The sequence below is a fragment of the Ictidomys tridecemlineatus genome, chromosome 3 (assembly GCF_052094955.1).
Source record: "Ictidomys tridecemlineatus isolate mIctTri1 chromosome 3, mIctTri1.hap1, whole genome shotgun sequence".
Classification (NCBI taxonomy): Eukaryota; Metazoa; Chordata; class Mammalia; order Rodentia; family Sciuridae; genus Ictidomys; species Ictidomys tridecemlineatus.
The window spans coordinates 138,644,413-138,669,037 of NC_135479.1; the positions used below are offsets into that span (position 1 = coordinate 138,644,413).

Sequence of the window (24,625 nt, forward strand, 5' to 3'; positions counted from 1 at the left end):
TTCTAAGTTGCTGAGGCTGGCCTCAGCCTCCCAAGAAGTTGTGCAGCACCACATTTGGCCTGTTTACCACTTCCATGAGTGCCTGGGAGTTCAGGGATCTAGACTAAGAATCACAGAAGGAAATGGTCTCCCTGACCAATGAGTTCCCTGATCAAATATGAAAAGTATGGAATTGGGAAACAGAAACTTAGACACTGGGTCCTTGCCATCAGGTGAAATTTGTACCTTCCTATGGAAGTGAACCAGTGGAGATGGGTGCACAAGAGATATTTTGTGAGACTGGGTCCCTGACCAGGGCTGCCTTCCTGTCTGCTTGGCCAGGAACTAATTCTGCAAGGATTTCCTGAAATTTCTTAAAAGACAGCAAAAGAAGACTTTATTGAGGCATGACTAAAATTTGGAAAGGAGTCATAATTACAGTGATGATTAGTTTTGTATGTCACCTTTATTGGGCTGAGGCATGCCCAGACAGCTAGTGAAATATTTCTTGGTGCTCTCTGAGGGTGTTTTGGAAGTAATTAGCATTTGAATCAACAGAATGGGAAAAGGATGTCCTCATCCAATCTGTTGAAGCCCAAAGAGAGGGGGGGGGGTGGAATAGAAGGGGTAAATCTCTCTTTTCTTGAGCTGAGATGTTCATTATTTTCCCCTGTCCTCATCAGTACTCCTAGTTTGGGGGTCCTCAAATCAGAACTGATACCATCAACCATCAGACCCCCCACCCCACCTCCAGCTCTCAGGTCTTTGGGCTTGGACTAAATTACACCATTGATTTTCCTGGGTCTCCAGCTTGCACATGGCAGATTGTGGGACTTCTTGGCTTTATAATTGCTGAACTAATTCCTATAATAAACAAGTAAACATGCTTCCATACACACACATGTTCATGCATGCACACACATCTATTGGTGCTGTTTCTCTACAGATAATCCCTACAATCACACTTACATCGAAATTCCCATTTACATGAAAGTGGTTATGCAAATTTTTAATATTTATTTTTTAGTTCTTGGCGGACACAACCTCTTTGTTTGTATGTGGTGCTGAGGATCGAACCCCGGGCTGCACGCATGCCAGGCGAGCACGCTACCGCTTGAGCCACATCCCTAGCCCCAGTTATGCAAATTTTCTTATCAGCTAGGATATGAAAGGCAAAACCAAAAGTGAGTTTGGATTAAATAAATAAACATGAAAAGATAAGATTTTATATTCTCTTCCCATCCCACAATCCCTTCACATCACAGACATGTTGAGAGTGGCAAAATTAAATCCAACATCAAACACATAAACTACAGTCCTCTCTCCAGCAGCCACCCTCAGGCTGGGACACCAGAAGCACTCACTTGCTGCCCTTGAGAAGCTCCCAGCGTGAGCAGGAGAGAAAGGACCCACAGCAGAAGCTGACACCAACCCGACTGTGATGGGGCAAAGCACAGAACAGAGGTTCACAGGGGCCAGTAAAGAGTGCCTTAGGACTTGAAGACAGCTACCTCTTACAGGAGGGAACACTGCATAGAACCCTGAGGACTAGGAAAATTTAATAAGCAGAGAAGATAAGAGGCATGGCTGAGACAAAATTGCTGGGCAGCGCATCATGCCATATTCAGGAAAGTAGTGGTTGTTGGTTAGGACAGGGGCTTGGGGCAAACAAATGCAAACTAAAGGAGAGCAATCATTCCTATAATATTCCTATAATAAACAAGTAAACATGCTTCCATACACACACTGTTCATGCATGCACACACATCTATTGGTGCTGTTTCTCTACAGACAACTCATACAATCACACTTACATTGAAATTCCCATTTACATGAAAGCAGTTATGCAAATTTTCTTATCAGGATTTGAAAAGCAAAACCAAAAGTGAGTTTTAGCTGTTTTGTTGTGTGATTATTTCTGTATTTGGACATCAATGTCCCTGTCCTGTCCATGCCCTCAGGGCCACCCTCTCAGAAAAGCATCATACCTCCCATGTCTGTCTATCCAAACCAGTGACCAGGGCATAACTTGGCAAGAAGAATCCTCCTTTGAGCCAGATCACCCGTGACATTGGGCTCATGGTGCCAGGTCTGCAAGACCCACGGTGTCCACTCTCACCCCAATGAGATGGGTGATGTGCTCCTTAGTGAGTGTGTGTCACCTACCCAGCGCTTACACTTCACAAAGCACTTTCCCCACCATTGACCAGTCCATTCTACCTTGCTCCCATGAGGTAAGGAAGCAGAGAAAGGGTACCCCATTTTACAGCTGGAGAAAGGGCTGGAGCTTACAACTAGATGAAAGCCCATGGGTATTGCCACAATGTAGTTGAAGAACAGAAACAACAGTCTGAAGGGCAGGAGGGAGTCGGGGGTGGGAGAGGGAGAGATTTCTTAACCAGGTCTCCACCTGGTTTGTAGGCTCTGAGCCTTTCATGGAGATGCCAAAAAGTCCAACTTCCTGGGAACTTCAGAAAAGCTGATCTTGACCGATCGACAAGTCCCACAGAGTGTTAAAAAAGCCTCTGGCTTTTCCTGCTAATGACTATGAAATTCACATTCAGTGATTAACTTATTCTCAGGATGGAATGCTCAAATATTAATGCTAATTAATAACTCTCCTTTCTCTTACCCTCCTTTGTGACGTTGAATCAAAAAGTGTGTGCCTGCTGGAAGGATTTCAGAGGCATCAGGAATGTGGTTCTAACGCTTTTCAGTTACTGATCAGTCTGCAATTCCCCCGATTCATAACCTGAGAAGAAAGGAACAGTCTGGGTCATTATCCATCTTACAAATTAATTAATGAAGACACAAAATAGCTAAGCCACTTCCCCAAGTCACAGAGCTAGGTCTACAAGATGTGTCTCATGACCCTGAACCAATGCTCAATATGACATCAAATCATCAAATTCCCTCTCTACAGATTAGGTAAAAATCACAAGGCACCTGAACTTCATAAAGGAGGAAGCGACAGCTGAAAGAGGACCAGAGACCTGGTTTTGATGGGAGGCTGGAGACCTCCTTGCCTCTCACCCTCCCTATCGATAGAGACATGCCACCAAGAAGATTGTATTATGCCAGCCCCATTTTAACTTAAATAACTCCAGGCCAATATCAAAAGGAAGGGGACAATGTCCACCTACCCCATCATGGGTAGCTGGCCGCATTGTGCTGTTCTGGCCACGGCTGAGCCCGTTCGGGGCCATTCTCTTGAAACACATAATAGCATCCCTCAGCCCAGCTTCCCCTGACAAGCCGGCTCTGAAGCCAGCAGGCTGCTGCCTGAAGCGGCTCCCAGCAGGAGCTGGATGGGGGCCGACAAGGTTACAGGTGCTTTTCATCCAGCCTCACAGGAGAGCACCAACTTCCTGCTGCTAGAAATTTGTCTGCAAATTTTTCTCTTCATTCAAATCCATGGATAGGGGCTGGGAGACACTGGGGGTGATATGATAACTTGATTAAGCCCCAGGACAGATGACACGGTAGCTCAAAGGCTGCATGCTCTCCTCCTTAACCTCTCCAAGGGAGACGGCAGGCTCTGCTGGTAATTGACCCATTGTCCCTTCCACCATGCTTCCTGCAGAAGCCCCCCCCCCCCAATCACCATCTCCCTGGACACCTCTCCAGGGCAGACTTTAAATACTCTCACACCCATCAAGCCCAGTGAACTGTGATAAATACCTGCACAATGTGATTTTTACCAGAGTCATGTTTTAAGAGACTGACAAAGACCCTTGCTAGAGGCAATTACTTAGAGAGATAGTCTTTCACCCTCCAGCCCAGCGGTAAATGACAACACTTTTAGGAATAGAAGTGTGGGACCCCCTTATTTATAGATGGGTGCAAACTTCAAATGATCTGTTCTCTAGGGAAAATATCCTCTGATGGTTCCTTCTTGAGCAGTTTGGTGTCTCCCATTGGATAGTACATTTCGGGGTGTGTTTGGTTAACTACTTCCACGTTCTCTGGGGTACGCTGCCTTGTGAGTCAAGGGATGGATGTATATATGTGATTGCTTCTGGAACAGATGTAGGGGGCTTGCCAAAGGAGAGAAAAGCATGAAATAAGAGAAGATAGGGACTGGGGATGTGGCTCAAGCGGTAGCGCGCTCGCCTGGCATGCGTGCGGCCCGGGTTCGATCCTCAGCACCACATACCAACAAAGATGTTGTGTCTGCCGAGAACTAAAAAATAAATATTAAAAATTCTCTCTCTCTCTCTCTCCTCTCTCACTCTATCTTTAAAAAAAAAAGAGAAGATAGGATAGGATAGATATTGGCCATGGTGATCATTTTTTTTTCCAATCTATTTTAAAATCTTCTGTCAGCCTTTGTTCAGTAATAGATAAGGAATTTGGGGCTGGGGATGTGGCTCAAGCGGTAGCGCGCTCACCTGGTATGCGTGCGACCCGGGTTCGATCCTCAGCACCACATACCAACAAAGATGTTGTGTCCGCCGAGAACTGAAAAATAAATATTAAAAATTCTCTCTCTCTCTCTCTCCTCTCTTACTCTCTCAAAAAAAAAAAAATAGATAAGGAATTTTAGAGCCGAGAGCAAGTTCAGAACGAATCTCCTCAACCTATTTTCTTTGGGGATATATGAAAGGAATAAAACTCACGGTTGTTAGTGAGATGGGTCCTTGCTGGGAAACAGGAAGAAATAGCTGTTAATGGCACTTTGAAAGCAAGCAAGGTAGGCCATTAAAAGTTAAAGAAATGCTATTTAAATTTTGCACTTATTATGATTTATTGCCTGAATCTCCCTGTAAGAAAAGAGTCTTCCGTGTGTGCCAACATCGCGCGGCCTGGCTTCTGTCATGGGAATGGAATGTCTTTTGAACTGCTAAAGTAGATAATTCCATGCCTGGAAGAAAAACGGAGGGAGGAGGGGAGGGTAGCATGGAAAGAAAAAAAGGTCCTCTCATTTCCCAATAATCGCAAAGGCCAGGAATGTGCCACCGTGGCTTGCAGGAAAGTGCAGGCAGGTTGTCTGTGACGCTCCTTTCTCTTGTGCCAGCTGGGGGACTGAGAAGTCACTTCTGCCATCAACCAAGGATCCCTGAGGTCTTAGAGCCTTGCCCCTTCACCTCAATGGAGACATTGTTGCTGTTGACGGTGTTCTACTCTTGGTCCTTTGGATCCTAAGGACACTGTGCACTGGCCTGCTGTGCCCCAGCCCTCGGCCCTCATGGCGCCCAGAGCCTGCAAGGCTGGGCCGCAGAAAGTCCACTCTGAACAAGGCATTCTTCTCTGCCATTGCCACTCCACCCATTGTCCCCCCAACCCCGCCCCCCCCCCCCCCGCCACTCGCCTTGCACACCTAGCATGGGGGCTGAGGAGTTTTTTTAAATGGTTTCTTGGGAACAAAGGGGGCCCAGGCAGCGGGCTTCATTATGTGCTCATTGGGAATGCTAGCAGGCCACCTCTCTGGTTGCCACAGTGTGACCCTAAAGATGTCCTGCCGGCCCCCCAAGGTTGCCACTTGTCCATACCTTCCCTCGCAGCCCCTGCACCCTGAGCCTCAGCCCTGGCCCATGTGCCACCAGACCCTAAGAAACCACCCAGGCCCCTCAGGACCTGCCTAGGACCTACCTCCAACCCCAGGCGCATTCCCTTCCTGGTGGGGAAGCTCTGACTCATTAGGAGGGTGAAGTAAGGACTGGGACCCAATCCACCATGGAGAGGGGCCACATTTATTAGCTCAGGGGTACACACCAACTCCTATCTATGGTTATCTGACTCTCCTCGTCCCCCATTGGCTGAACAGACCTGGCTGACCATAACCAGGAGTGGGCCACGCAAGGGTCAGGATTAGTTTTAACATAAAATATACACATGTGACCTCAGACGGTCTCTAGGCCTCTTGTTGGACAAAATGGAGCTAGGCAGTTGAAGGGTGAACAGTAATGTTTGCACCTTTCCTCTTTCCTGTAGGCGTTGCTTAAATCATAATTACAATGTCATTATAGCATTAGAGTGGGCTTCCAAGGGCAGTAGCTCTGGAAAAGGCCTCTGAGAAGAGTAATAAGGTCTGTGGGGGCAAACCACAGGCCAGGCAAGTCCTAGTGCATGCCCTTCCAGGAGAGGAAGCCTGATCCACCAGTACCTGCTGCCCTGCCTCACGAGGTTCTCAGAGCCTGTGCCAAGCCCTGGGGCTGGTGCTCCCCTTGGCAAATCCTGATGCCTAAGACCCACAGACAAGCCAAATGGGCCATGTTGTGGGAAGCCAGGGCAAATAAGAAGAGGCAGATTTTCCTGAGAGGGCAATTCCAGATGGAACCATGTCATGCTGCATTTCTCATATAGGATCTAGCCAGTGCCCACAGGACAGGAGGGAAAGGACATTCACCAGTGGAATAAGAGCACACCTTCCTGGGGAGCTCCCCAAAGGTTCAGAGAACTGGCATTCCAGCTCCTCAATGATGCCCTGGGACTAAGGATGGGTGCTCTCCCGGTGCCTCCACAGACGACTCATGACAGCATCCGGTGCAGCTTGGGTGGGACAGGAGGAGGCAGAGACGCACAGGCAGCTGGAGGCAGCTGTAGTCTCCCTCCACCCCAGCAGAGGACAGTTTGCTCCTTCTTACTTGGGACAGGCAATAAGGAAGGCCACGGATTGCAGAGTGGAGCAGACAGCAGTTCAAACTGGAGATGGGCAAACTTGTCCCCAGGTCCCAGCCATAGTCTCATCAAGACTACCCCCTGGGATCATGGAAGGGGTTGGGGGTACAGAGTCAACAGTGGCCCTTCAGAAGGGGTAGTGTGCTCTGGTTCATACTGAGCCCCAGACAATAGTGACACCTTTTTGGCCACAGTACACCAGCCCTTGTACTTAAGGCCCCCAGAGGAGAAAAGGAAAGAAGCAGATTTGGCATTTTCAAAGCTCAACCTCTTTTCCTTGTTGATCGAGTCCAACAAACCTGATTAGTAACTTCTTTGATGTATATAGATTTTCAACTTTGGTTTATATATTCTCCTTGTTGTTGTTGTTTTTTTTCCTACAGTGACCATGACTTAATTGTGAAATTTTTTTTAATATTAAAAAATAAAAGAGACCCATTGGATAATCTGTGAACTCAGATATTCCAGAGAATGAAACTCCGAGCTGAGATTAAAATAGATTTATCAACTGCCAAGAGGTATTAGAGTATTTGGGTCAGGTGAGGAAGCCAAACCTTTGTCCCAGGTTTACAAAGTGCCTCCACTTTCCGCCCTTGCAGATAAGATTATTTTGTTCCTAAGGGTGACATTTCCCTCTCCCCAAAACTCCTAGACTTGATGGCTGGCATGGATCGCATGAAGAAACACTGTCCTGAAAGCACAAGAAAAATTCCTGCCACACAAGTTTTCCCCATCTGGAACAGTGGTGCGAATGACAGTTGGGCTGTTGGAAGTCTCTGGAAACACTTTAGGTGAGTGAGCCTCAGGCAAGGTGGGCTGGGGCCCAGCACAGATGATGCAATCCTGGCCTCTTCTGGAAGACTGGCTTGGAAGGGGGGGGAGGGGCAAGACTTCCATAACAAGAGTCCCAAGGCATCCATAATGAGATTCCCAGCCCTGATCGTCAACCAGCGGCAGCGAAATTATCCACAGGCCACAAACCCTGCTCTGGCTGGGGCAGAATCCTAAGAGCTGCCTTTGGAAGGAGAGCCTGGTTAACCTGGAGCAACAGGGTCTCCAAATGCGGGGTATTCATGTGTACCTGGGGAAATGCTTTGGGGAGGGGAGAGAATATGTAAATATTTATTGGAAGTGGTTTTAAAAGTCTGGGGAGGAATCTGCTAAATGAAAAATTTAACATATTTAATTCTCAAATGCATCTCACATAAGGAAACAGTCGATTTTAAGTCTAAAGTTTTGTTTTTTTTCAACCTATCTTAACTTGATAATCAAATATTAACTGAACTGTTTTTGAACTTGGGTTTTGCCCTAGTTAAAAATCTTATTTCAGTATACTTATTTCTGAAGCCTATAAGATTTCTGTCTAGGGGGTTTGGCCCACTTGCCCACTCAGCATACTGGTATATAATCTGGTCTCCTTAGCTCAGGTTTGGCATACATATAAAAACAGTATTTAAGTTCATACCAATAAAAATAAAAAATAATCTTGAGTCTAATTCATAATTTTTTGGTGGAGATAACATGCTTGATGCTTTAATAAGCACTCTACATTGATAATATTTGAATAATTATGGATGATATTTGGTCTCTGGAATTTAAAGAGAAAAAGTAAGTGATATATTACCTTCACAGAAAAAAAATATATGTGGTACATGTGTGTATATATATGTGCGTGTATATACATATGTATGTTTATATGTAATCCTCATGGGCTAATCACATCCCTGTCATGATTAATCCTGCAAAAGCATAATCACAAAAACTATTGTATTTATTTGATATTGGTATAGCTCTACACACAAGATCTACTTGGTTTTGGTGTGGATTCAATAAGCCTTTATGGATCTTCTGCAAGGTGTCAGTTCTCCATAAGGAGCAGGAATTGAAGTGAATCTGTTCTTGGAGTCACATTTAATAGAAGACACAAACACAGAAGTTAATAGAGATGGTAATATAAGTTCTAAAGTAAAGAAATGAACAGGAAGACAAAGGGAAGAATATATAAACTCTGCTCAGGGCAGGGAAGAGAAGGTAGGGAAGCCCCTAGGGGAGGTGGCATTAGGACCAGCCCTCATGGTCCCTCCCAGGGATTGTACCCACAGTGTGCTTAGCTGTCTAGCCTCTACACTAAGAGCAAAGGGTAGGGAAAAGTTCTGACACTGTGCTGGGAGAGGTGCTGACCAGCTGGGCCTGGAGGGCCTCAGCAGGAGTGGGGAATGACCATTCTGATTAAAAGGGACAACCAGCCTTCTGCAAGATGTCAACAGGACCCTCAACCAGCTGGCAATTAGGGACAGCATTCATTTACTAAACAGTAACATTATGAAGGAAAAGCCTATAAGGAACACCACTCAGGACTCCCTGACCCTTGACAAATGGCCTTGACAGTGAAGCTGCCCCAGGCTCTTGTGCCTACTCTTCCCTCTGCCCAGAGTACCTTTCTCCTTGTTATGAGCAATGCAGACACCAAATCATCCAAGAAGCCCTCCTGATACCCTAACAACAGGCTTCCCTGACATCCTCTACTGCATTCATTCATTCATTCATAAAAACTTAACGAGCACCTACCATGTGTCAGATATTGTCACAGTGGTGAATAAAGAGGCACTCTCCGGTAGCTACATCCTAGTGCAGGGACTTAGCAGAATAAACATGGAAATACAGTGTGGGGAAATAGTAGGGGGTTAGAGGCAGCTCACCCTGGCTGGAGGGAACGCTGTGCAGCATTGCTAAGGGCGTGGCGCTGTGAGGAACAGCCTGACCCTGAGTGCACTCCCCATCCCCTCAATTCTCTCAGATATTGCATCTCATGATCTGAACCCAGGACAGGTTCCCCCACCCCCACCACCGCTGAATTGGTGTGCCACTAAATTAAAGAGTGATAAGGACACAGAGGAAATAGAGCAGGGGGAAGGGATGGGGAATGTGGGTGGAAGAGGTTGTGATTTTAAATAGGAAGTCTTCACTAAGATGATATTTGAGCAAAAATCTTGGAAGAAAAAAGGTCCAAGCTCATGAGCAACAGGAAGTGTAAAAAGTCCTGAGGTAAAAGAGAGTAGTGGGAAATAATGAGAAAGGCACTGTGGAAGCTGGGTGGAGAATAGACTGAAGGCAGGGGTGGTGGTGCGGCTACTGCAAGGAGCCAGATAAGAAGAGTTCAAGAACACCCACTGGGTGTAGCAAAGTGAGGACATTGGCAGCCCTGGCAAGAGCAAAGGGTGACAGTTCGATTGGGGTGAGTTCATGGGTGAACCGGAGGAGAGGCTTTGGAGATGGCAAGTGCAGATAACGGTTTTAAGAGTTTAGCTGTAAAGAGGAAAGAACCGGAACCATTTTCCTGGAGGAGAAAATGGGGCAAGAGTGGGTACCTTTGGACGGCAGAGGTGATAGCGTGATAGAATGCTGCTAGAAGAGACCCAGCAGAGAGGGGAGGACTGATGGTCCCAGGAGGGAGGAGAAACACTGGGCATGTCCTGGAGCTGCCAGGAGGACATGGGATAGACAATGCAGGTGGAGAGATGGCCTTAGCCAGGGAATAGGTTGTTTATCCACATGACAGGAGAGAGGCAGAGACAACCCACAGGCATGCGGTGGGGTGGGCGATGATGTGGGAATAGAAACTCATGACAAGCTGGTGTGATAGTGCACGCCTGTAATCCCAGCAGCTCAGGAGGCTGAGGCAGGAAGATCACGAGTTCAAAGCCAGCCTCAGCAAAAAGCAAGGCACTAAGCAACTCAGTGAAAGAAACCCTGTCTTTAAATAAAGTGCAAAATAGGGCTGGGGATGTGGCTCAGTGGTTTAGTGCCCCTGAGTTCAAACCCTGGTATCCCCCCTGCAAAGAAGAAGAAGAAGGAGGAAGAGGAGGAGGAGGTCATGACAGTCTCCTCTGATGGCTTCTATTTTTCATTGAAGTAGGAAGCCAAGTCATCCCCAGAGAAGAAGGGTAGGCGAGTCAGTGCAAGGCCAGTTGGATTGTAAACTCCGTGAGGGCGTCTCTGACTCATCTTTGTCCCAGGTACTCGTACCATGAGGGCCACGTTGCTGTTCAGGAAACATTTTTTGAATGATGAATGGTGGAACAATTGAATGAGTCCTAAATGGTCTCTCGCCAGGTGCCCCGTGCTATTCTGACTCAGTTATAGTCACAACCATCAATGCCCAGGGCCACCTTGGGCCTCCAGCAAATCTCTTCCATGCGTTTCCTTTCTAGCTGAGCTTAGAAGAGCGAGGCCGAGGCTTCCTTGAAAAACAATGACCAGTGCTATCTAATTTGAGATCTATGTGGCATGTCACCTCTGGATCCACTCATTGCTCTTTTTCCCAGTCACCCTCATCTTGTCATATTTGTTGCCAACCCCACCAAGGAGGGCACCACAGGATCACTGTCACCACCTCTAGACAGAAAGGAAGGTTTAAAAACCACAACAGAGACACACGTACCTTTATACGTTACCATCTACTGCTCAGTCAATGTCCAGGGGTTGTCTTTCTGTTAATATCACTAATATTCTATGATTATCACCAATAATCCTCTGACTTCTGTCTGAGCTAGAGTGATGGATGGAGGTCAGGATTCTGTGGGGTCCTTCAAGCTGGAGGGTCTGGGTCAGAGAGCCCTCTGTCACATTGCACTCAGCAGGAATTCACCATAGAAGCCCCAGGCTCCACCACACTGGTCACAGGCCCCTCCAATGGTGAACTCCTTTGCAGCCCCGACAGGTAGTCCTCTAACTTCTGGGTGAACTACTGGTTTAAAAGTCAGCTGTCAGCTGGGCATGGTGGTGCATACCACTAATCCAGCACCTTGGAAAGCTGAGGCAGAGGAAACACAAGTTTGAGGCCTGCTTTGGCAACTTAGTGAGACTCTCAGCAACCTAACAAGAACTTGCCTCAAAAAAAAAAAAATTAAAAAAGAGCTAAGGATGTACCTCAGTGATCCCTGGATTCCATTCCCAGTATATATATATATAAATCAGCTTCCAGAGAATCAGTTGCCTTCAATATCTGCAAAGCCCTGTGCATCTAAGTCACCTCCTCTCTCTTTACCTGGAATGCTGGATTCTAGCCTCAGAGTTGGGGAGGGGTGAGATGGCAGGAGTTGGCCCAGCAATTTTATAAACAGGTAACACATTGGTACGAGGAACTCATTTCATCTGTCATTCTGAGCTGCCCCTTGGTCAGATCTAAAGAAGGGTGACAATCATCTCTCAGTTCCCTTCTTAGTCCCTAGGGCATCAGAAGAGCAGCCGACCACCTAGGGACAAGTCCTTTAATTTCTTCCCTGTCAGGTTAAGAGGATGCTGGGTCCCATTGGGGGAAAGGTGGAAGAGAAATTTATTTAGTCAACAAATATTTATTGAGAACCTACTGTGTGCCAGACACTATTCTAGATGCTTGGAATGTCTGAGACAAACCCAACAAACTGCCCTATCTGTGGATCTCTGGTAAGGGGCAAGGTCGGAGCTCAGGGGAGACCTTCCCTTACGAAACTGGCTTCCCTTCCTCCAATGAGGTGCCTGCTGGGCCATCTGCTCAAAGTGAGTGGCAGTCCTGGGTCCTTTCAGAACTTCGGTTGACACCAGGGAGGCCCAGAGACTTCCACTCTGACCTGCCACACCGGATCTGCTGAGCACCATCAGCACACCCCATCTCTCAGGGAGCTGAGAGCCACTCAGCAATCAGCAAGATCAGCACAGGCCACAGTTGGTGGTAAACTTGGCTGGCTCTGGGGAGGCCGTGAGGTTAGCTCCTTGACACCTGCTTCCTGCCTCAGCAGCCACAAGGGAAACACCACCTTCAGAGGAGGTGGAGCCTGTCACCCAGATAAGCCCTGAGATCAATGCTACCCACTTCAACAGGAAAACACACTTTCTAAGAAGCAGGTCTTCCTCTGGGTTTTGCCTGACAAGTAGAAGCAGTCGCTGCAGATAGCAGCTGGATGGTGGGTTACAGGATATCTAGCTGCAGATAGCAGCTGGATGGTGGGTTAAGGAAAACACTCCTTATTTTTACCACCCAACTCCTCAAGTCCAAAGAGCTTCCCAGATAGAACATTGTTTGAGAAAAAAAAAAAATACCTGCATCTACCACTGTTTACAAACACTTTAAACAACATAGGCTATATCTTTTCCCCTGTCAAGGGCAATAAAAAGGGACTCCTGACATGCTTCTGTTAAGGAACATGTTGGGGAGAAAAAAGAGGAAAAAGAAAGAATTAAATATATAGATACACATGCTTGTTTGATGACGGCAAAAAAGCACCACACGTGGGTCTACAAACTCAAGTTCTTGCAGGGGCCAAAATGCCCTCCTTCCATAGACGAATTCTTTGTAAAACAAGATAAGGGAGGTGTCCAGGCCAAACACAAGTTACTCCAATGTTATAAAATCTCCAGAGCTTACCAAAAAACATTCAAAAAAAAAAAAAAAAAACCAGACGATTGCATGAGATGTTTCCTCCTATGCAAAATTCAGTTCTGGATTCCTGACTCTCATAGAAAGTAGGGTGGCTTTTTCAAACTATGTGTGTCATCCCACCCCAATTACAGAGATTCTGGCACATACCCCAGAAGATCCTCCTGTGGCCAAGAATCACTACCATCCTGACTCATTCTTCCTGAGCAGCTCCACACCCAGCAGACATCAGAAGTCCTTGGCGGGCTTGGTCAAACACAAATCACTGGGCCCCAGCCCAAGCTTCCAAGTCAATACTCTGAGATGCAGTTCAAACAAGTTCCCCAGTGCTGCTGGTCCAGGGACCTCGTTGAGAATCCTCCAGGATTTTGAGGTAGACAATGGTTAAGAACAACTGGTTTGGGAAAGAAACCCATTGCTGTTTCGTGTGAAGTCACAAGATCAAGCTTCTCTATATAGACCCCACTTCAGGGTGACAGTGTGGCTATGTTCTGTGAAATAAGAACATTTTCTAAGGAAAAGGCTTTGAGACTAAGGCTCTACCTGCATCCAGGCTCCCCGGTCCCATTTGCCATCTCATCCTGCCCGTTTGTCCCAGGTGAAAACAAGGCAGGGAAACATCAGCTGCTCTTTTAGCTGGAGGAGGATGAATAGGACAGGGGTTCCCTCCCCACATGAGTCAAGAAGCCCTGTCCCATGGCCACAATCTGTAGTCTCTCAAGGATTGACACTTAGGCCACCTGGCAAGAAGAGAATGCAGGGGCAGCCCCCCCCCCCACCTCGCTGCTGCAGCCACCTGTCCTGGCTCAGCCCCACATTTGTGGCAGAGGGGAAGGCCCTGTTCTCATAATTCAGGAGAGTCTTTGCAGCAACTCAGCTTATAGCATTTACACCAAAGCCATGCCAACTTTGGTCAAAGGGCCCAAAGATCAGCAGTGGTGTCAATCATGATATAGAAAGAAAATGGGCCCTGGCTCCAGAGAAGGAAAGCCAGCTGAGAAAGGCAGAATCTGAGAATTTACTTTTCTTTCCCAGCATATTCTCATTGCAAGTGGGATAATATTGTCTCCTAGTTATATACGCATGGGAGAGGGGATGTCGCATCCTCCACTTCTTCCAGGGTAGGAAACCTGTTTGTCACCCCTTGCAAGCCAGGTGCCTGGAACACACTAGGTCCTCAGCTAAGGACAGAGAAGAAATACGGTTCCGTTTGGCTCCTAAAGTCAACATCTCCCAAAGTGAGAAACACCATCAAGGGCAGGACAGGTGGCCCTGGAATCTAGTTCAGCTCCAGAGAGGGCAGCGCAGTCTAACAGGGAATGTGCAGCAGAGGAGCAAAGACTCCTTCATTCTGTTCCTGAATATTTAGTTGAAGTAATCAAGCCTATTGCCCCCAGGCTGTCAGTACTGAGAATTCACAGACTATCCTGTTGTTCTTCCAAAGAGTTAAAGATCTTCAGACCCTGGAAAGATCCTGTATTTTTGGCTGGTTATCAAAATCAACCACTGGCAGAGGAGCTGATTACAGGCTGCTGAGAGCCCCTCTCTGTGATGGGGTGTGTGTAGGGGGTAGGGGAGGTAGGACAGAGGAGAGGGCTTCTGTTCACAGCCATTCACACATGTGCACACATATAAGGCACACGGACGGGCACTAACACCACAACTCAGGTATTAGCTAATTCACTGAGTCTTTGGCTGGGGCTGTAGTACTGGAAACCATGCCCCTGACATGCATTCTGACCTTGACATTTATTCATTCTGTTGCTTGCCTGTCTTAGATCCAATTCAAAGTGCCCTTAAGTATGGAGTGCACTATGGACAGGTCAGAGGACTTGATCAGTCCTCCTGGATTTTCTTCTATTATAATCTAAACTCCATACCTCCCCCTCTACTAGTCCCTATGATGACACTAAATGCTGGTTCACAGCCATCATAAACAAATCCACTTCTGCATTTTGTATGTCAACACATTGGTCCATTGGATACTCTACCGGAAATCCTTAGAAATTTCTTCTTTTCCACCCCTGTCCTGGGTCCAGGATCTTGAGCATGCTAGGCAAGCGCTCTGCCAATGAGCTATAACCCCAACCCCAGAAATTTCTCTTGGAACTCAAAACACAAGATAAATGTTCTCTTTCCAAAGGAGCCTATATACTTCCTTTTCCCCTCTTCTTTTTTCTTGGGCACTAACAGTCTCAGAATTAAAATTAAGAATAGTTTTAAGTTTTCTACATTTACTTCCCTCCTCCTTTCTATGACTCTGAAAATAGGAAGGTTATTTTAATAATTTTATTCAGTATATTTCTTGGTTATAAAGAACACAACCTTTTTCTTCCTTCTCTTCCTTCCTTTCTTCCTTTCTTCCTTCCTTTTCAAAACACAAGTTATCAATAAGCTTAGTGCAAGGGCTGGGATTGTGGCTTAGTGGTAGCTTGCCTGGCACTGGGTTGGATCCTCAGCACCACATTAAAAAATAAATAAAAGTAAAACAAAGGTATTGTGTACATCTACAACCAAAAAAAAAAAAAAAAAACTTGCCTGGCACTGGGTTGGATCCTCAGCACCACATTAAAAAATAAATAAAAGTAAAACAAAGGTATTGTGTACATCTACAACCAAAAAAAAAAAAAAACTAAATAAGCTTAGTGCAAATCAGGGTTAAATACGGGATCCTACACCCAGAGGGGAAACCAACTACAGAAATAATGATGATTCCCTATAAACAAAAATTCCTAATAAAGATGAAGGGATCACAGTGGGACACAAGGTGATTATGCAACAATAATCCTTTGCAAGGGTTGCTAACAAACATCCCTGCAACACTTACTATTTTCAGAATCTGGCCAGGAGGGGAGAGGGCAAAGGAGAAGGACACAGGCCTTTCCCTCAACTAGTTTCATGGTTCAGTCACCAGTGTCCGTCTGGCAGAGGGTTGGGAAGAGTGCCCCTCCCATAGAACAGGCTGGTCAGCCGGGGGAGCCGAGCCTGCATGCAGACTGTAGCCTCCCTGTCTTCTGAGCTTTTAGAAAATTCTCACCTGGCTGGACTGGAGTGAGGGAGGTCAGAGTCAAACCCTCAGAACCCCTGCTCTGCAGAGCCCAGATGGCAGCGGGACCCAGCCTCAAAGGCACCTCGCAGGTCAGGCCGCACGGCCGAGCTCCCGGAAGCCTGGCGTGCAGCACTGGCCCATGGTATGGTTCTAATTCCCCCCTAATCCTCTGCAGCCTCGTTTCTGGAGCTGCTGTATTGGGTGTTTTGGCACCAGTGGCCGCGTGAGCCGTGTTGGCCCCTTTCCCTGACTTTCTTTAAATATAAAATTTTAAATGTGACTTTGAGATGAAAGCAAGAATGCCAAAAGTAGGCGATGCTTTCTTGTGTTCAATTACAGCCCTGGGGAGCACCCCACACAAGGAACTGCTCAGAGCTGCAGCCAAGACCAAATCTGCTTTTCCAATAAGCACTTCAAACAGCAGAGGATGTTTTTGGCTGGGTCCAGCCACTGGGAAGCCAACAGTTAATAGGGCTGGGCACGGAGGCAGCTCCCTGCCACTGGGGGAAGTCTGAAGCTGCTGTTCGTGGCAGCTTTTACTGCAACTAAAGCTACAAGACACTTGTCTGGCTCCCCCAGAAGAAGAGTGAGTGACATGAACCTCACCTTTGGACCTCAGTGAACAGAGCTTCCAAAATTAAAGACTTCAATCTCCCAGTGAATGACTCCCCATACAGTTTTTCTCCATTATTATTTCAGGTCAAATGGCTTTCCCATAAGTCCGAGGCAAGGTTCCAAATTATTTAATCGGGCTGGAATTGTGTTGATCTCAGTATAGGCCACACCAGAAATACTGATGATAATGAAATGAAGACATTGAAGGTAGGGGTAATGATGGAGGGTGGACAGACCCAAGGATTGGTTGGCGGTAGAGGTGATGGCAGCATCGTGGGGTGCCAAGGGGAAAGTTTAACATCTCCAGTTCTAAACCTTGGAAACTACAACTCCCCAAAGCAAATGACTGGCCCAAGCTCGAAGGAGGTGAGTCTGACTTACAACCTAACTCTTCCAGGCCACGCCCTTCTCATGACACCAACCTGCTGCTTTGGTAACCTGGTTGCACCTTGACCAGACACCATCAGCCTGTCCCATGCCAACTAGGAACTTTCCCAACTCAGTCACAGTCATGGGAGCATTTTGCCTGTTTGAGTTTCTGTGTACGAGCTGATTACCAAGTCTTGAAGGGATTCATCAGCAGGACTCTGGATTCTTCTTGCTAGGATCTCTGAAGCTGCACGTAGGTCTGAGCAAATACTTCCTGACCTGTTAGGCAAAAGTCCTTTGCATAGGCAAGGCACACAGGGTGAGGAGCAGGGATTACCAAACTTTGGTGTGCAATAAATGACTTAGTAAAAATCCCTTTCCGGCGCGCAGGAACAAGTGGTAGAAAGAAGCTCAGAAAAATGCAGTGTCAGTAGCAAAACACTCATTCTTCCAAGTCCTGGTTCAAGTGTCACCTTCACAGTCAGATTCATTCTGACCGCTATATTTAAAATCACAACGCACTCACCTCTTCCTCATGCCCCATCTCCTTATCCCACACTCGTTTTTTTTTTTCCCTCCAAGTACTATCATAGAAGTGATATGATAGAAATTATACCATGCAATCAACTTATGTTTTATACTTCTTAGTCCTCCCAAGTAATGGAAAGTCCACGAGAACAGGACTTGTCTTGTTCACTGCTGAATCTCCTGAGCCTGGAACAGTGCCTGGGTCAACAATTACGTGTTTGAAACAACTATCTGAATGAGGAAGCGGTTGCAAGGCCTGTGGCCTGAGACTCACACTTTCAGAAACCCTGGTCCAGGGAGAGCATGAACTTTGGCACTAACAGAATGAAAGTTTGGATCCCAGCTCCACTTCCTTGCTCTGTGACTTCAGACAATTGAGGCTCTGTCAGCGCGGTTTATCTCATCTGTGAAATGGAAACAATGCCTGCATCAAGAGGATTGCCACATAGGATCCAGTAAGATCACCCAGCGCAGAGTGGGACTCTATGGATTGACTTCTTTCCTCCTGGCTTATCATGTGGGTGGAATTTTTGCAAGTAATGGCCTTCAGACAGAAAATGAACCTGAAGCCTCCCTGGTGGGAGGGAGGGCAGTCCCTGTTTCTCATCAGGTAGAGAACAGCAGGGAGAAAGAGTTAATGGAGGTCACCAGTCAGGGGAGTGTATAAGTCATCCCTGCCAGCTACCTCTGCAGCTCAGAGGACACGCGTTCCCCTCCCCTTCTTCCCTCCATCCCTCTCACCAGCAGAAATGAACAGGCAGTTTCTCTGAGTAAACAGATGATAAATCACTGGCTAGAACCAGCACCCCCCACAGCAGCATCATTCAAGATCTCAGGCAGAGACAGCAGGCAAACTCGGGACTGCAATTTGGATTCAAGGCAGCCCTGTCAGGCACGCACACCCTGGGGCAAGCATTCTTCCTTAGGCATCCTGTTGGTTTAGGGTTAAGGGGGCCCTTGGAGTAAGTCCCTCTGAGTTCACCCAGCCCCCACCTGGAGCGACTTAAGTTAGAACATGGGGGATTTGTGTGAAGTGGACACAAAAGAATTCCTGACAGTGCTCCTGGAATAGGTGACTAAGGTTATAGAATCATTTTTCCTGGGTTCTAGGAAGCCGTTAGGATTTTAGGTGGAGACAGACCTGGAAATATCTGCACACATAAAGGCATACACACAGTATATACCTCAAAGAGAGGAGAGAGGGAGGCCCCTGCAGAACGAGATCAGAACATCTATCCACAGGGGAAGGACAGTGTGGTGGGGACACATGGCCCAGTGTCCAAAGCTTGAATCCAAGCTCCAGCTGTGCTGCTAATTGTCCAGTGACCCTGAGCCAGTCCCTCTCTAGGTCTACTCTTGAGTTCTCTGGAAAACACAAGCACAGATCTCTGGTTTTCCTTGAGTTGTTCTTTCACAAGTCTCTGATTTCTAGTGGGTTTTAGCCAGACACATACTCAAGGCAGTAGGGAAACTAGTGTGACTGCCTAAATCTCCTTGGCCACTCCCATTTGAGACCCAAATCAAGACCTGGACCTTCATTTCCAGAGTCCATGTTGGAAGAAGCAAGATCTGCTCTGATGTGCCACACCTCCTTCCAGCCTCTGTCCCCTGTCGGACCCTCTATCCTGACAGGCTAATTCCCCTCTAAACCCTTAGGAGGCAGTTTCCACCCCTAGCCCCTGCCCAGGCTGTGACTTACTGGCACCCAGGGTCAGCCTGAGCTCTGGAATGACATTTGCACCTCAGGAACAGTACTTTGTTTAGATTCAAGGGGAGAATTGTGCTTTTCTAATTTAACCAGCTCCCTCTGGGCCTGGTGACCACACTCTCGATACTGCAGAAATGTGTCACACTTGGGCCCAGCCAGAGTTTCTGAGGAATTAGCTGGAAAGGGGATCTTCCAGAAACCAGGTATATGACCTTGAGCAAGTCCCTTCCCCTCTCTCTCACCTCAGTTTCCCCTGGGCTAGCCTGGCTCCCTACCAACTGTCCAGTATTGACAGCCTGGCCCACCTGGGCTTCAGGGAATGCCCACCTGACTATGCTGGCTGGGGATCAGGTTGGGGTTCACATAAGGAAACCAGGAACAGGCCCTGAAGTCAGGGCCAGAGGGAGGGACAGGAAGGAAGGTTGCCTCTGCTCCCGAGAATTGCTGCCTCCTCTCTTCTCAGAATTATGAGCTGTGGAACCAGCAGGGCATCAGGCATCATCCAGATCAGCTTCTTTTACTCACATGGCTCTTCTCCAAAGCAGCCTCACACCAGTGACACCGAATATCAAACAGATGAGGGGGGGGCGGTTTTAAGCCGGAATGAAGTATGAAGTGGAGCTCTATGATAAAGGCAAGGCTGGCATGCTGCCTGCAGAATCCTGGGGGAGGGGGTAGGAGGATGTCTCCAGCCAGCTACGAAAGCTAGACAGGAGACCTTGCTGTACTTGACCGGTTCCTGCTCCAGAAAAAAAAAACTCCCACCCCCACTTAAAAGGAGAATTTTTTTTTCTTTATTTGAAGTTCTATCAACAACCAGATACCTGCCAACCTGCAAATCATATATACTTCATATATAACATATATATATAAATCATATATAACATATATATATATATGTTCCTTCCAAATGGCACTGTCTTACCTGGCATCGAGAAAGAACTAAGGCAAGCCCGGCCTCATCTCTTCCACCCTTATGTATGAAAACATTTTAGCTGGAAATACCTGACCCACACAGCTCAGATCAGAGAGGAAAGGGGAGAGCAAGCAGCGAGAAAAGAAAAGAACCCAGGGAAGGCAGTTGGGGAAAGAGAGAAACCTGCAAAGCAAAGGATAGGAGTTGGTTCCTGCAGCTGACCGGGGGTTTCCTGGGATCTCGGGGGATTCTGCTAAAGCAGGGAAGGAGCCAGGGACCCAAGGAACAGGGAGAAAACTGGTGCCCAGTCATGTGGAAGTGAGGAAAGGATCCTGGCCCATGTGAGCAGCATGAGCCACGGCTCAGTGCCAGAGATGAACGCGGAGTCCCTTCTGGAAGGGAGAGCAGCAGGGCTGGCCGCGGTGAAGCGCCCTGTGCCGAGCGGCTGCAGCGCACGTTTCCCCAGCACCCGGCTCATCGCTGACGTCAAGCGCGGCGAGGCCGCGGCCAGCAGCAGCATTAATTAGGTACAGATGCACCGGCAGGGCAGGCCTCGGCCAGGAGCCGCTCCCGGAGGCGCCGGCCCTGGGCGCAGCGCGCCGCCTCCCAGGCTGGAGTTGCGCCAGTCGCCGGCCACCCGCCGGCCTCCCAGACGGCACGACAGCGCGCCCTAGTGGCCATTGCCCGGCGAGCGCTTTCGGGGCGGGGGAATCGCCGGCCCATTGGTCTAAGAGCCTACACCCCTCGTCTTCAGTATTCTCAAAGCTCATTGATCTCGTATTAGAATCACCTGAGTTCTATTTTTTTTTTCCTTTTGCAATACTGGAGTTGAACCCAGGAGCTCTTTACCGCTGAACTACCCCAGCCCTTTTTATTTTATTATCATTTTTTTTTGAGAGTCTCACTAAATCTCCAAGCAACTCTTAGCTTGTAATTCTACTGCCCAGACTCCCAGATCGCAGTGATTACAGGCTACAGGTGTGCGCCACCAGCCTGGTAACTTTGGGATCTTGTAAAAATCCCAATGCCCAGAAGGCACCCCATCCCAGTTAAATTAGACCACCTGGGTACCAGACTCAGCTACCAATATTTCAGAAACTCTAAAAGTTTCCAATCTGCCCCCAAATTCAGAAGCTGCTCTCATAAATTAGTGGTTCTCTGACTTGAGCTGCACCAGAACCACCTTTGGGGCGACTTAAAACATATGTTGCCAGGCAGCACCCCCAGAGTTTCTGATCCAAGTCTGTTCCAGTTGGGTGATGCTGATGCTGCAGTCCTAGGACCACACCTTAAACTTTCACTCCTCAAATACACCAGATGGGGCACAGATTTGGCATCACCTGGAGCTTGTTTGAAAAATGCAGGTTGAGATTCCTCTTCAGACTCACTGATACATGGTATCTAGGTACAAGTGATTCATATGTTATTATAGTTTAGAAACACTACTCTAAATGCTATTTAGTCAAGTTGAGTTCAGGCTAGCAAGATCTCTTCACAGCCTCCCCCAAATCTCTGAGTCAGAGAGCTGGAGAGAACTTTCCAGGTTATACGATCCAATTTTCTTGAATAACTAATGGGGAAAACTGAGGTCCACAGAAGGAAAGAAACTTACCTAAGGTCCTGGGTTCCAGGGTGACCTATCAGTTTGTGCACCTCGGATCTCTTATACTGGCAAACATCACTCCAGAAGGTAGCACCTGTGCTCCTGGTCTTCCCCCACCAGTCAGGAAGCAAGCTCTGAAGGCGACATGCAGCCCAGGCTCTGTCCTAGCTGTTTGGGAGGAGTGGAGGCAGCAAGCAGAGACACAGGAAAACCACTAGAGAGAACCTGGTGCCAGACCGCCCTGCAGGGTGGCTCAGGAGAGGCGGGTTTGAAAGGAGAAAAAGAGTGTTAGCCCTGACCTAAGTGTTAACTCACACCCATTTCTTCTTCATGATGATTCTTCTGACTTCTCAGAGAAAAAGAAATCCTAGGCCTACCTTATAAGTAGAAATAAACCTACAGATACTGAGCATCCTGTCCCCAAAGTGGCTAGCTCTGGCCATGGCTTACGGTGGATTTCCATCTGTTTTAATCAGTTATTTGGCTGAAGCTCAATGACCCATGAAGTTCTTCACATGCCCTTGGCCTCTGGGCTATGCTGCCTTCATTTGGTCAGCCAGCGGTGAGCGCTTTCGATGGCCCTTATTTATGAAGGCAGTCTCAGGGACTAGAGACCCATGATAGACCTGTTTTGGCCACAGAGTTTTATAGTCCAAGTGGAGAATCTAGACAAACACAGGAATAAATGGGAATGAAATAGATACAACAAGACTGTGGAGATGGCAATGTCCACAAGGGGCAATGAGATGGCATTTGAGCAGGTAGACCCCTAGTAGAAATGCATGCTAGAGGTTGGGGAAATCAGAGCAGGCTTCCTGGAGGTGGTGGGTGGCTGTCACAGCCAGGGTATGGTGGAACCTGGACATGAATCCCAGGGAGTCCATGTTTGGAGCTCACACTCCTAACCACTAGTCTACCCTGCCTTCACAGAGGCAGGAGTGAGCCCTACCTTGTGGCATGCCTGAGATCTATAAACAGGATGTGTCTGGCTGGAAAAGAGGACTTCAACCCAGACAGTCAAGGCTGAAAAAGAAGGGAGAGGCCCAAAAAAAAAAAAAAAAAGAGGCCTTGAATTTACAGTTGATAAGTGCTGGCTTTATCCAGGATCCCAAGGAAGCTATCTCTGTTGTGATGTAGGAAAGTGACCCTGACGGAAGTTTCAGGAAAACCAGACCTTTCTAGAGCCGAACCTATAGCTGATGTGCCAAGTTCTGGCTCTAGAGGGCTGGATGAAAGCATCACTGATAATAATCACTTTATCTGATTTATTTCCTTTGGGAGAACTACAGTTAGCAATTCCAAATTCATTTCCATCCATCCCAGAAAAGCTCTGGAAAATGATTAATTTTTAATTGTTAAGTAAAAACACGGTGGGTGGGTGGGTGTTTGTTTTCTTCTTGTGGGTCTTGCTCTTGCATTCCCAGGTAGACGACCCTGTTATCAGCTTTACAGAAAACAAAGACGCTGAAATTAAACATTAACCGGGGTCACTGAGAAGGTCACTGAAATGCACAGCCCCGGTGTTAAAAGAGGGGGAGGCCTGTAACTCTCCAGTTGATTGTTCAAACAGGAATGGGACCCAGAACCAGTGCGGGGCAGGGGCAGACAGCAGATTCCAAAAGAGCATTTTTCATTCCAGTCCACAAACATTTACCGAATTCCTGGGTGGGGCTGGCCAGGGTGCTCTGCCATGGGACACCCAGTACCTGAGACAAGGAGGGCTCAGATGAGAAATCCCCCTCGCCTGCAAGGGCTGCTAAAGACACAGGAAAGAGGGGCCACGGGAGGCAGAATGGGGAGTGGCATGTTTTACCCCAGGGGAGGCAGCCCTGGAGAGGGAGCCAGGTAGAGCGAGAGGTGGAGGGCATTGGGTGGTGTGTTGGGAAAACGACTAGTCCGGTGATGGGGTGCAGCTTGGGACCAAACTGGCAAGGCTGACTGCCAAGTGCAGGCTTGATCTGTAAAGCTGTGGGGCGGCGGGTGCTGATCCAAAGCATGATCTGATTGACATTTTAGAATGGCCCCCAGAACAGTGGTGGGGAGGGTGGCCACTGGGCTGGCCGTGAGCCCTGGAGGGAGTGGAGACGAGAACTTGTCCAAGGCCGAGGCAGGGAGAAGAGACTGGAAGGGTTCCAGAGGCTCAGTCTCCTGACTCACTGGGGCAGAGGGAGGTAACACTGGCCACTCTTTACACTGCCCTCCAAGAAGGGACAGCATCAACCAGAGGACCAGCAGGCAGCAGGGGCCACACTAGTATTTCTTTTGTTGTTGTTCTTCTTCTCTTTAGGTGTACATGACAGCAGAGCGTATTTTGACATATCACACATACACGGAGTATAACTTCCCGTTCTTGTGGTTGTACATGGTGTGGAGTTCCAGTGGTCGTGTATTCCTATATGAACATAGGAAAGGTATGTCTGATTCATTGTACTGTCATTTCCACTCCCATTCCTCCTCCCTCCACCTCATTCTCCCATGTCCAATCTGGTGAACCTCCACTACCTGCCCCCTGACCTATTGTGAGTCAGCATCCACATATCAGAAAGAACATTCGGCCTTTGGTTTGGGGGGGATTGGCTTATTTCACTTAGCATAATAGCCTCCAGTTCCATGCATTTACTAGCAAATGCCATAATTTCATTCTTCTTTATGACTGAGTAATATTCCATTGTGTATATATACCACATTTTCTTTATCCATTCATCTGTTGAAGGGCACCTAGGTGGGTTTGATAGTTTAGCTATTGTGAATTGAGCTGCTATGAAAATCTATGTGGCTATGTCACTGTAATATGCTGATTTTAAGTCCTTTGGGTATATGCC

At 47.6% G+C, this 24,625-nt stretch overlaps 1 long non-coding RNA gene across 2 annotated transcripts in view; it reads right to left on the reverse strand.

Annotated features, from left to right (window-relative positions):
• LOC110599486 (uncharacterized) overlaps positions 1-16,208 on the reverse strand; it is a 131,795-nt gene extending 115,587 nt beyond the window's left edge. The window contains exons 1-3 of one of the 2 annotated variants that reach the window (XR_013436783.1): positions 16,053-16,208; positions 4,371-4,440; positions 2,612-2,731 (exon numbers count right to left, since the gene is read on the reverse strand). This is a non-coding gene — a long non-coding RNA (uncharacterized LOC110599486). The remainder of the gene's footprint in view (positions 1-2,611; positions 2,732-4,370; positions 4,441-16,052) is intronic. The other variant, XR_013436784.1, reaches the window with a different exon arrangement.
• Between the last annotated feature and the right edge of the window lie 8,417 nt (positions 16,209-24,625).